This window comes from Apteryx mantelli, chromosome 30 (assembly GCF_036417845.1).
Source record: "Apteryx mantelli isolate bAptMan1 chromosome 30, bAptMan1.hap1, whole genome shotgun sequence".
NCBI classification, from domain to species: domain Eukaryota; kingdom Metazoa; phylum Chordata; class Aves; order Apterygiformes; family Apterygidae; genus Apteryx; species Apteryx mantelli.
In genome coordinates, this window is record NC_090007.1 from 4,456,958 (window position 1) to 4,468,623 (window position 11,666).

Consider the following 11,666-nt stretch of genomic DNA (forward strand, 5'->3'; position numbering starts at 1 on the left):
CCCGCGCCGAGGCGGCCCGCGCCTGCGCAGCAGCGGCGCCGGGCGGAGCAGGGCCCTGGGCGGCGGGTGCTGATGGTCTGCCGGCGGCCCGGGGCCGCTCCCCGCCCCGCCGATGAGGCCCGGGGGCCTCCCCCCACCCTCCCGAGCGGCTCCCGGGAGCGGGGGCGCCCCGGCACCGCCCTGAGCCTCCCTGTCACCCCCGGGCACCACAGAAACGGCCCTTGAGCCTCCCCGTCACCCCCGGGTGCCACAAACCCGGCCCTGAGCCTCCCTGTCACCCCTGGGCACCACAAACCCGGCCCTGAGCCTCCCTGTCACCCCCAGGCACCACAAAAATGGCCCTGAGTCTCCCCGTCGCCCCCCAGGCACCACAAAAATGGCCCTGAGTCTCCCCGTCGCCCCCGGGCACCACAAACCCAGCCCTGAGCCTCCCTGTGGCCCCCGGGCACCACAAAAATGGCCCTGAGCCTCCCCGGGCACCACCACCATCAACACTCTCCAGCGTGCCATTAGGCACCCACTACCCTCCACAGGACCTCCCCTAGGACCATCACCATTTTGCCAAAGCTTGTGGAGCCTCCATCTGAGCCTTCCCCAAGTTCTCTACTCACTGCGTTATCGTTAAAACGGTCCTTTTGGCAGCCAACCTCAGGCAGGAGCCAGGCACAAGTGCTCTTGCTGGAACATCTTCCCAAAGGGGCAAAGGGACACTCGTCCTCAGGGCAGGGACATAGCAGTTCGTGTCAGGCCATGGGCCAGCCAGAGCTCCTCTGGAAACCACAGCCCATGGCCCGGGCAGGAAATTCCCCTCTGCAGAGCAAGGCTTTGCTCCACACTGACAGGATTGACTCAACCTCTCACACCTTTCCTGTCTCTGAGGCAATAAACGGTGAAAACAGGACATTTCAACACATTGATGGCCTAATTCAGCACTATGCTGTGCAAAGCACTTCCCCTGCTTTCCCATCAAAGCCCAGCTCTTCTAGGGACCAAATCTTCTGGATGTGTCTCAGTGTCTGAAATCTGGAGGCCTTATCGTAACCCTCCTCTGAGATAAGGTGGCTGGGTTCCTGCATGCAGAGCTGAGCTGACGTTGCTACACGGGCTGTATTGGCTTTGCCGTGTTACTCAGAAACAACTGGTAGGGGATGGCAGAACGAAGCCACCAAAGAGCAGACCATGAATCTCTTCCATTCGCTGCACGTCCCATGGTGCTTTGGAGACCTGATGTGAAGCACGTCCATGCTGGCCATGGTGAAATGAGGACATAATTTGCCTCTTGTTCATTGCAGGAATCCAGCCACCTTATCTCAGAATTGCTTCCCAAATCCAAGGCTCTTTCCCAGCTACTGGTCAGGCCATTTTATGGACAGCGGGGCTTGATGGACCTTAAACTTCTCAGCAACATCAGAGTCTAGTATCGAAGATAGCAATGCAAGAAAGCTGCTGCTGCTCCTCCTCCTCTTGTTGTTTTACATCATCAGACTACAGCTACTTCCTGACATTACGCTCAGCTTCTTGCCAACCATTAGGAAAGAGACTCTCATTTCAGAGGAGGGGGATTCTGCTGCTGGTGAGAGAGACTCACCTTCCACAAGTACTTGTGCTTGGATGCCTCTGGTGGTCCTTAGGATGGAGATGAGCATGTAGAAAGTGTCTGCTGATGGAAAATGGTAAGTCATATCTGTAGCTGGGCCACTTACACTTGGGCCGTGGTGTGTCTGGGGACAGGGCATAGGGAGTAGGGCAGTCTCTCCCACTGTAACGCTTGGAAGACTGGAGGGTTTCTTTGGCTTTGTCACTAGATCCCTGCTCCTCCTCAGCAAGTAGCTTCCCTCTTTAGACAAAGCTCTTTTGTCCCACTGGTGCTTATTGAAACCCCAGCTAATCTGAAACAGCTACTGAATGCCAGACAGAAACTATAAAATTATCACTTTGCTCTGTTCTGAAATGTAGCCAGTCTGGGCTAGCAAATGTATAGCAAAAGGCAAAATCCTTACGTACAGCTGACCTGATCAAAGCTTGCAAAGTCTCTGGCAAGTTACTGGACTCAATGCAAGAATTGCCGGGTGACGCTGAATTGCACAAGAGGTTGGATATAAATTCTGTGAAAGAAGAGAAGATTATATTGTACCACTGAATCCAGAAGACCACCTATCGATGCAAAATATATTGAAGAAGCTAAAATTTATCAGAACACAGCAACAGCAGTGCTGTATCCCATAAATAACCTTTGCTCATGGAATGGTTGACCTTGATATTTACAAACATTTGAATCATTCAGAAGTCAAATGCATGTTTGGGAATATTGAAAAAGTTGCTTTATTCACTAATTTGTGTGAAAGCTCCGCTAAGTGGTGGACAGGAAATAGTGAATTCTCTCTCTGCTCTATCACAGACTATTTTTAGAGTATTCAATTTGCAGCCTTTAACTGGGGGAAATTGAGGTGACTACCACACACGGTTCCAGGGATGTGAGGGGAGCTTGCACTTATTTAGGTGTATAAACTTGAGCACTTATGTCTGCAAATAATTCTCTGCACGTTAGCCCTTCCATTGTGAAAGAAAAAATTATGCAACCACAAACTCAAATTGAAATCCCAGAGGGAGGAGACCTTCAAGATCTACTAGTGGCAGAGCAAACTTAGCAGACCAACAAGCTCTGATGCAACAGGACATGATCCTGGCGTAATGGAGCGGTAGAAAGACTGGGGAGGAAGAAAATGATCTCTCCCCTACAATTTGGTACATCTGAGAAGCTTACAAAAATCTAACCACATCACACCTGAGGTCTCTGCCATACCTTGAGCTTGGCACTCCTCTCCCAAAAGTCATCCATACTCCTCCTGGCAGCCTTTCTTTGGAGACCTCTGAAAGACGTGCTTTTAGGGCACTCAGGAAGCTCAGGGGCAGCTTTTGTCGAGGCTGAGACACTGATGTGTCCTAGTTCATTGTGTGCGCTCAGCACAATGTGAGCAGCACAGGAAATGCACTGGTCAAAAAAGTAGGGCAGACCTGCTGCCTCTTCACCTTACTTGTACAGACTTTGCTAGGATGAATTTCAGCAGTGCCGTCCCAGGTTTTCCTCCAACGATTTCTGTGAAGGGTGCTGACTGCTCTGTGTTGTCTCCCCCACACAGATACAGCAGCCTCCAGTCTCCAGGCAGCCAGGGCCACTTCTCCTTTTGGCAGTGGCAGTCACAAAGCAGGACACATCCCCACATGGACGTGTGGTTGCTTCTATAATAATGAGGGAAGCGGTGTTTGGGGCTGCCCTGCTCAGTGCTTTCAAAAGAGACTGTGAGCAAGCTGCCACACTCCTCTCTTTCAGGGACAAACCCAGTGACACACACTGAGTCTTTAGCCAGAAATCATTTCTCTTGCAAATTGTGCATCTAACAGCACCATCCTGCTCTTACCAGTCAGATAAGCTGTGGCACGGGACTGCTGGCATCACCCATCAGCACTGAAGTCTCAGAGGCCAGGCTGACTGCTGCTTGGGAATCAGTATTTCAGCAAGGTGGTCCTTTTCCCTGATCAAGGACCAGAGACATGAGATGGAAAGTCAAGGGGGGGGCACAACCACCTCCCCAGTGCCCTGAGTTTACCATGGACTTCATGGGAACCAGGACCAGAGCAAGGCAGGTTACTCCCATCTGAGCCCTGTGCAATATCTAAGTCTCAAATTCTGTCCTCATCAGCTTTGTTACCAATATGACATAGTCCCCTGCCCTGTCCCACCCTTTTGAAGGTCCCTCATAGCAAACTGAGTGAGGATCAGATAAAAAAGGCTCCATAAAACTCCTCCTGGATGCCCTCATGGTGATGGGACCTGTTCCTGGTCTGGTGCAGTCTGCCCAAGGAGCTATTTTCTCAGACACACTCCAGGACTACTATGGGCAAAGACTGCTTTTCATAGAGAAGGCTCAGTGTCAGGCCATGTTGAAATGATGCTGTATTCTCCAAGGGGAAATGTTTTTGGCTTTGATTCATTTTCCTTCATGGTGTTTTAACTGGAGCTTTTCTTAGCAGTCACAGACACATCTGGAAGGGAAAGAGGCCCTTGTGAGGCACCTACGAGCAAAGCTCCAAGGGAACAGGAAAGACATTCCCGAAGCAGGCAGCTGGCCGGAGAATCGTTCTGCAGCATCCCATGCAACAGAGTTGGGACAGACCCGTGCACCAGGTTCCAAGGGCGAGCCACCTCCTGAGCCCCCCAGGACCAGGAGAGTGGATTTCGCCAAAGCCCCTCTATCTCGCAATAAAGGCCAGAATGAGGGACAGAGTTTGCCTACTCCTCCCTTTGGTGAGAACCCAGCATGGGTGACGCGACTGAAGAAGGGGATTGCTCAAGAGGCCAATTTCCACCCAGCCACTGCAAAGCCAGGAGGAAGAGAGGCATTGAACAAGGACATTGGGGCCACCTCAGATCCTCCCCAGAGAAGCCCAGCCCAGCAGAAATGGCCACTTGTCAAAGACAAGGGTGCTCCAACAGTTCCTGCCAAAGGAGCGGCCGTTCCAGCTTCCCTGAATGCTGCGGGACGTGCCCATGAGACAAGGCATCCAGCTCTGCCTCGGAGGAAGCCTTTGCCACACGTCAAGGCACTGGGAGTGAGGCCAGCCAAGCCCAGGCGCCCTCCTGTTGTGGATCTGGAGAAGTTCAGTGCAGCTGCACGTCCTGGGGTACACGGCCATCCTGCCACAGAACCATCGAGGAACGCTAAGCCAAGTATGGCCAGGCACCTGAAATCCTCCCACAAAGGCAGACCTAGGAAGGAAAAACTCCCCAGTTAGGATCTGGAGCTCCTGGTAGATAGAAATATTGGGGGGGGGGGTCGAGGGAGAGGTGGGGGATGATAATGACAAAGGGGCTTTTATAGACATAGCATGTGGAAAAGAATCTAGGCAGATTTGTTGCTTTCTATTAGCCACCACTCTGCTAATCCATGCTCTTGAATTTGAAACTTGTTTCAAATTCCACTTCTTCTTCAAGTTTTCTAAACGTGCTTGTTCTCCACTCTGTTTTAAGGATGTTTCCCTATTAACCAGCTTAGGCCAGCTTGCCATAATCGTAGGGTCCATCCCCAAGCAGTACATGAGCTGAGACGTACATACATAGGGGATTGTACAGGGGACAGCAGCACTCCTGAGCACATGATGTCCAGGACTCACACTGATTCTGATACAACTCTGGGTTTGGGGTGTTCACCACATTCAAAATACCTATCTCAGCCTCTTTCCCTCCCATTTCCTCACTGGTCCAGGGAGAAAAGAACATTAAGGACATGGGAATATGTATATTAAAGCTCCCCACTGAGCTCCCCGATAATCTGTGTTCCAGAGTATAGGGAAGGAAAGAAAATCCCCAAATGGGCCATGGAGCAAAAACTCCTTCCTGTATTCACATCTGCAGTCAGTTTAATCACGCTGCATCACTCTGCACAAAAACTAGCCCAGGGAGGCTCTGAATTTCAGAACAAGTTATAGAGCTGAGGAGAAGACTTGAAATAATCTCTTGTGGCTCCCTCCCATTTCTCTTTTTACCCTAGGATCCATGAAACCAGGTAATACTGCATCGGCCGCAGCACGGTTCCCACCACAGAGTGCTCCGAGTTTAACAGGGTAGGTATCAAGGTGGCACTTTTATTTCAGGCGCTCTCTCTGTGCTGTCTCGATTCAGTGGAAAGGTCATGAGAGGGAATGCCAAGAGGGTCCCTGGGTTTTCCTGCCTCCTTTTAGTGCCCAGCTTGAGACAGCAAGTTCCAGCCGTGCAGAGTGCTATTCTTCCGCATGGCCGTGGTTTAAATCCCTTGCACAAGTGGGAAAGATATAGCCAAGAATCGGGGCCCAGACCTGTGATCCTGCAGCCCTTCAGTCTCCAGACAAACTCTGCCGGAGTGCCAGGCTGGCAGGACACGCTGGTCTGGCTGCAGCCATCACACCCCGCTGATGATCCCCATCACCCTGGGGCGCTGTGCCCCATTGCTGAGCCGTGCAAGGAGCTGCCGACACACAGCACAGAGCTGCCATCCCGCTCTGCCCCGTACTCAGGGCCAAACACGGGCGGCTCAGCCGCCTGCCCCTTGCTGTCCAGCCCTCTTCCCAGCAGGCTGCTCGGACCATCAGACCCTCTGCCCTCAGACCCCGGTGCGGTTGCTGCAACTCAGTTTCCTAATCGCAGTTTCCCACTGCTCCAGGGAAGAAGAGGAGATATATGACGACGTAGAGCCTGTCGGACTGCTTGAGAGAGGCCAAGGGTTTCCGCTGCCCCCCGCATCCCAGTCCCCAGCATATTCCCGCTCCAGAGGAGGTACGTACAGAAGGGGCTGTGACACTGGCTGTGGATCAGGCAGCCCCAAGGTCCCCATCGTACATACATACACTGAACAGAGAAATACCATTTACACCACAGGGAAAGCATTAAGTTTCTACCCAGATTTGCCCAATTCCATTGATGAGTTACACTGAGCAAACCATTCCCCTGCGGAGGAGTGGGACAAGGAGAGGGGATCCAGGGCTGGGCTCCTAGTTAGGCTGTGCACAGGCATGGGATGGGATAAAGTGAAAGTGAGTGACTGGGAGATGGACTTGGCTCTTCCCAGGAAGGCCAGGTGGTAGAGCAAACTGGGATGGGCCCAGTCTCCCCCAGTATGGCCTGCAGGTATTCCCTGTGTTGTGTCTCAGAGGGCACCTACACCATCTATCAGCCTCACATCAACTCCGCTCCCTGGATTTGATTTTACAGGTGGAGATGCTGGTCTGGCCTCTAACAGGGTTGCCCTGATGCCAGCTGCACAGAGGTAACAAGGGTTTTTGTTGATTTTATGGGCCCAAAACTGCCAGGAAATAGGGTCTCGTTGCTGGTTTGCTGCGCTATGGCAAAGCTGGAGGTTCAGTGGTCTTTTCTGGAGTTGCAATAGGAATGTCCGTGGTGAAAAGCACAAGTGGCTGCAAAGGTTTCTAGCTGGCAGGAGACCGGACAGGACTGTCGGCGCAGTGGGTGTGCAGTGCAGTGAGCACTGTCAGTCAACATGCTGCCCAGCCACCGCTATCGAGAGCAGCCACAGTAAATCTGCGGAGCCCTCCCGCCACAAATACACCTCCTTCCCCACCATGACATGTCTTTAACTGTGCCTGGGTTTAGCTCAGTTCACGCCAGGCAAAAGTCTCAAGCACTGAACGGTTAAAAACCTTCCATGTGGTGCTATAAAGGTGTGAGACATCCCAGATCAGGCAGGATTAAACCTGAACCGAGAGCCTAGCACCCTGAAGGGGAGCAGCTTTGGGTGCTGGGGGAAACCCAGTGCAAAGGAAACACGACAGGCCACGGACAGGACAACAGCCTGGGAAGAAGGGGATGGGAAGGAGCAGAGAGCTGGGGTTACCTGAGCTTTCCTGTGACTCTCAATGACTCTGCAGAGAAGCCCAGATCTTTCGGAGGACAAAGGTGATGACACTCAAGGAATGCAAGAAGGAAGAGAAGGCAGACAGGGAGTTTCAGAAGAAGTTCAAGGTAAGCAGTAATGAATGGTTTCTTATCCCTCTAAGCTCACCCTCACCTCCCCCCCCCTCCCCCCGAGAAGGATGTAATGTACAGGCAGAGAAGAGCTGTGCGCTGCAGAGATCAGCCAAAATGCCTTTTAGCTTGGAATTAACCACAGATGTGGAATTCCCCATTACGAGGCCAGTGGTGGGTCCACGGCGCACAAGGACTGTGCCTGAGCTGCCAAGAGGCCGGGGCTCTATGGGGGCCACAGCAGCCCTCAGGTCTCCGCTTGGGTATCTGCAAGGGGAGAGGGGGAATTCCCAATTCCTTACTGGATTCCACTCCCTGCAAGGATGTCAGGAAGCCCTGAACATCCCGGTACTATGGGGTTTTCCAGGCTCCCAGCTCAACAGTAGCCTCTCCTCCTCTGCAGCCTGCCGGTGGCAGGTGAAACTTGCCCTGTTCCCCATTGAAACATTCCCAAATAAGGCTGGTCCCACAGGACATTTTGCATAAGAGGAATCTGCTTTTTCCAAGAAGGGAGAGTGATCAGAGCTGCCCAGCTCATGCTCCTCTAAGGCAGCTGCCTGAGCTATTGCCAGGGTGGTAGCAATGCTGTTTGTGTTCCAGTTCGAAGGAAGCATCCGTGTCCTGACACAAATGATGGTTGACCCTGCAGCGACAGAGAGGAGAGGTGGAGGGAAGAACCTCCCGCTCAGACGAGGAGAAATTCTAGACGTCATTCAGTTTACAAATCAGGAGCAAATCCTCTGCCGAAACAGCCAGAGGAGATGTAAGTCTGTGGGGTCTGAGGCTCTGCCGAGGGCGGGGAGCACAGTACACAGTTTCCAGGCAGTTGCTAGTAGAAACATCTTTCTTCACACACACACACTGGTGGCACTGGTAGACTGGAGGTGACATTACCTTGCCATTAGAGATAAGAGACTCGACATTTATCCTGGGTCTCAAATGTTCCTACTTCCGTTTGCAAAAACGTCCTGCTCTTCTTTCCACTCAGAACCAGCCTTTGTGCCTTTAGCTCTGCTTTTAATCTCCCTCTGCTAAAAACCTCTGCAGGAGCAGTCGTTTTGCTGGGGATCTCAAAGCTCTTTACTTTCCGCGGTTTCCTTTCCGCCTGCAAAGAGCAGCTCCCATTGCAAGAGTCACATTGTACTGGCGGTGGCCCAATGCCCACCTCTCACTCCTACCCAAAAGCAAAGCAGGCTTTTGCCAGCATGTTGCGCTCTCCCCACGCACGCTGGGGATGTGAGATGAAGCTAAACCCTTCCCATCCGGGACAGGGACAGGCGCTGGGGTGCAACCCCCCTTGCACCCCTTCTTCTGGCACTTCCTGACGTCCTTTTCCTCGCTCTCTTCCAGATGGCTACGTGCCCCGGGCCGTGATGCTACACCTGTGAGTACCCCTTCCCCAGACGGTTCCTCCCCATCCCAGAAGTTGTAGCAATTGCCCAGCACACCTGGCACTGAACCAGCCCCGGCCTTCGAGTGCCGACTCAAAACCATCCCAAGGACACAAACTGTGCAGCAATCCCTAAGGATAACACCTGCTCATTAACCTGTAGGGAAAAATCTGACCTTTCCAGGGATTTGGGGTGTCAGAAGAGGTTCTGGCACTGATTTGTGAGAGAGGGAGAGTAGCAACTTCCCAGGGCTTTGTGAGCCCCTTGCGTGGGACCTGTCCAGGCACTGCTCCGATGCTGCCAGCCACACAGCGCAAAGAGCAGCCCAGCCCATCCGCACGGCTGGGTCTGAGGCTCCCGGCAGCCTGGGACAGGGCTCCCGTTCCCAGTGCGAGGAGGAGCCTGGTGAGGGATCGAGCCACGCTCCCCTCCATGCCAGAGGATCCCACCTCTGCAGAAGGGGCAGCCAAAGGAGTCTCGCCTCATGGTTTATATGGCCTTGCACAAGGCTGTTTAAAGGTCCTAGTGGCATGGGGAGCAGGGCAGTGACGGGGGTGGGAGGGACAGAGCTGTCATGAGTTGGAAAACGGCAGTGAAAAAACAGCAAAGAGCAACAGGGTCAGCTTTTGGCACAGGGATGGTTAATAGGAAAAAAATTCCTATGTGTCCTGTTGCGTTCGATCCTTTGCGATGGCATGGGGAAGGGCAGCAATTTGTCCCACCGTCGCAACATCAGCTCAGATGGGTGAGTGTGAATCTGAGAGAAGCAAAAGGGGCTGGACGTGACGGAGGTGTAGGAGCATGAGCTGGCCCTGGCCTCGGTGGTGGGAGGTAGTGGCAGCATTCCCAGGGGTGGCCAGACTCCTCACAGCGCCCTGTTCTTTTTCCTCCTAGGGACACTGACATCTACGACGACGTTGAGATTTATGGTAGGTGCAGAAGTGAGTTGCTGCCTTAGCCCCTTGCTGAGGAGCCGGGAGCTGCCTGCCCGCCTGCCCCAAGGTCCAGGGCACTCCCTCCACTTGCTCCCCAGCCCATAGGGACCCATCAATATCCTTCGAGATGTCCCTGATTATGCAGGGAACTAGGGATGCCCTTTCCGGAGCAGTTGCTGACTCCTGGGATGGGAACTCCCTCCCCCATGTTGCAAACAGCTCTGGAGATGGAGATAAATGTATTTTAACTGTAACAATGACCAAATATTTTTATCTATTCCTGTCTGGCAGGTTGAACGATCCATACTAAAGCAAAAGTCACAAGACATCATCAACAGAGACCTCTCTGAGGGCCTAAGCATGAAAAGCACTATATGCCATGCTCCTGCTGCCTTTCAGATAGCCTGCCAAAGTGACCGTGTCCTTGCCAAAGCATTGGAAAGGCTCACCATTCTGCAAGGATCTGTCCCACAAAAGCCAGGGGGTTGAAAGTGATCCTTAAATCAAGCTGTCTTCTCTGTGGCTTTATTTTGTCTGTGTAAAATATGGCAATGATTTAAGAGGGTTTCATGGTCTTAATTGGGGATTTTTTTTAATCTGGGGTTTTTCTGGTTTCGAAATCCTTGTTGTGCTGGAAAAGGGCAGATATCACCACAATCAGGTTTGAAATGCCGGCACTCGAGATGTGATTACCAAGGAGATGTAAATAAAAGAGAGCAGTTAGAAGGAAAGACACTTTCTAAAGGTGCAGCAGCCCCCACTTCATCTGAGCCCCGAGAAACCTGCTGTGTGGTCACTGCCACCTCCCTGGCTGACACACAGAAGAACCAGAGAGGATGAAGTATCTGATTCCCGACGTGCATGTCTCATCCTTACATCCCAGACAGGGATGTGAACAGGCATCGGAGTCATTTCTGAGTGTGTTGTGCAGACCCTTGCAGCACCCCAGTTGTCTCCATGCGCTGGCCAGGAGATTAAAGCTTGGTGGGTCTTCAGAAATCTGGTTCTAGTTCTCAGCTCTGCCATGGTCTCCTCATGTAACCTTAGACAGCTCTCTCAGTTTGAACTCCACTTCTTTGCGATGGCCTCTCAGTCTGCATCCTAGCCCAGGGCTCCTGGTGCCTCCTCTGCATGCAGTCTTGTGCACGTGGCTGGATGCAAGCAAAGAGCAGTTGGAACAGGTTTTAATATTTCTACAGTCTCCAGAGCATCTTCAGGCTGGGACCAGCGCTCTATCTCTAAACCAACCCAGCCAATCCTCCGGCTGCCTCCTGCGCCACTTTCTTCCTCCAAAGAGGCCCTTGAACTGAACCAGAGCCAGACTGGCCAAGGAAATACTCTAAAAAATTGTGGACAGCAATGATTATTGAACATGCATCCCAGGAATATCCTGTGGCCTTCAGACAGCTTTCCTGCAAAGCTGCCAGGGATTATTGGGATCTATATACCCATATTCCTATAGGCATGTTCAGCATCATCCACCAGTGCATTGGGCTGCCAAGCAGCTCAGATCAGTACGGACGCTTCTTTGATTAACTTATTAATGATCCTAGTGAGCAGTCTTCCTTTTGCAAACTCTCCCCCTAACAAGGCCCTTATACTGACCAAGAGGTGGAAGGGGACACACTTAAAACTGATGGGAGCACAAATGCTCCGGTAGCATCCAGTGGCCGGAGACAGGATCCAGATCCTCTTAGACCAAGAACTCCAAAGAAAAGGGATCTCTCGGCTCTAATTCCTGCCCTCAGCCTTCAGTGCATGACCCTGATCCCACGGCAGGGGAAGCGGCAGCAGCTGGCACAGCCGCGCAGCAATCGAGGGTTA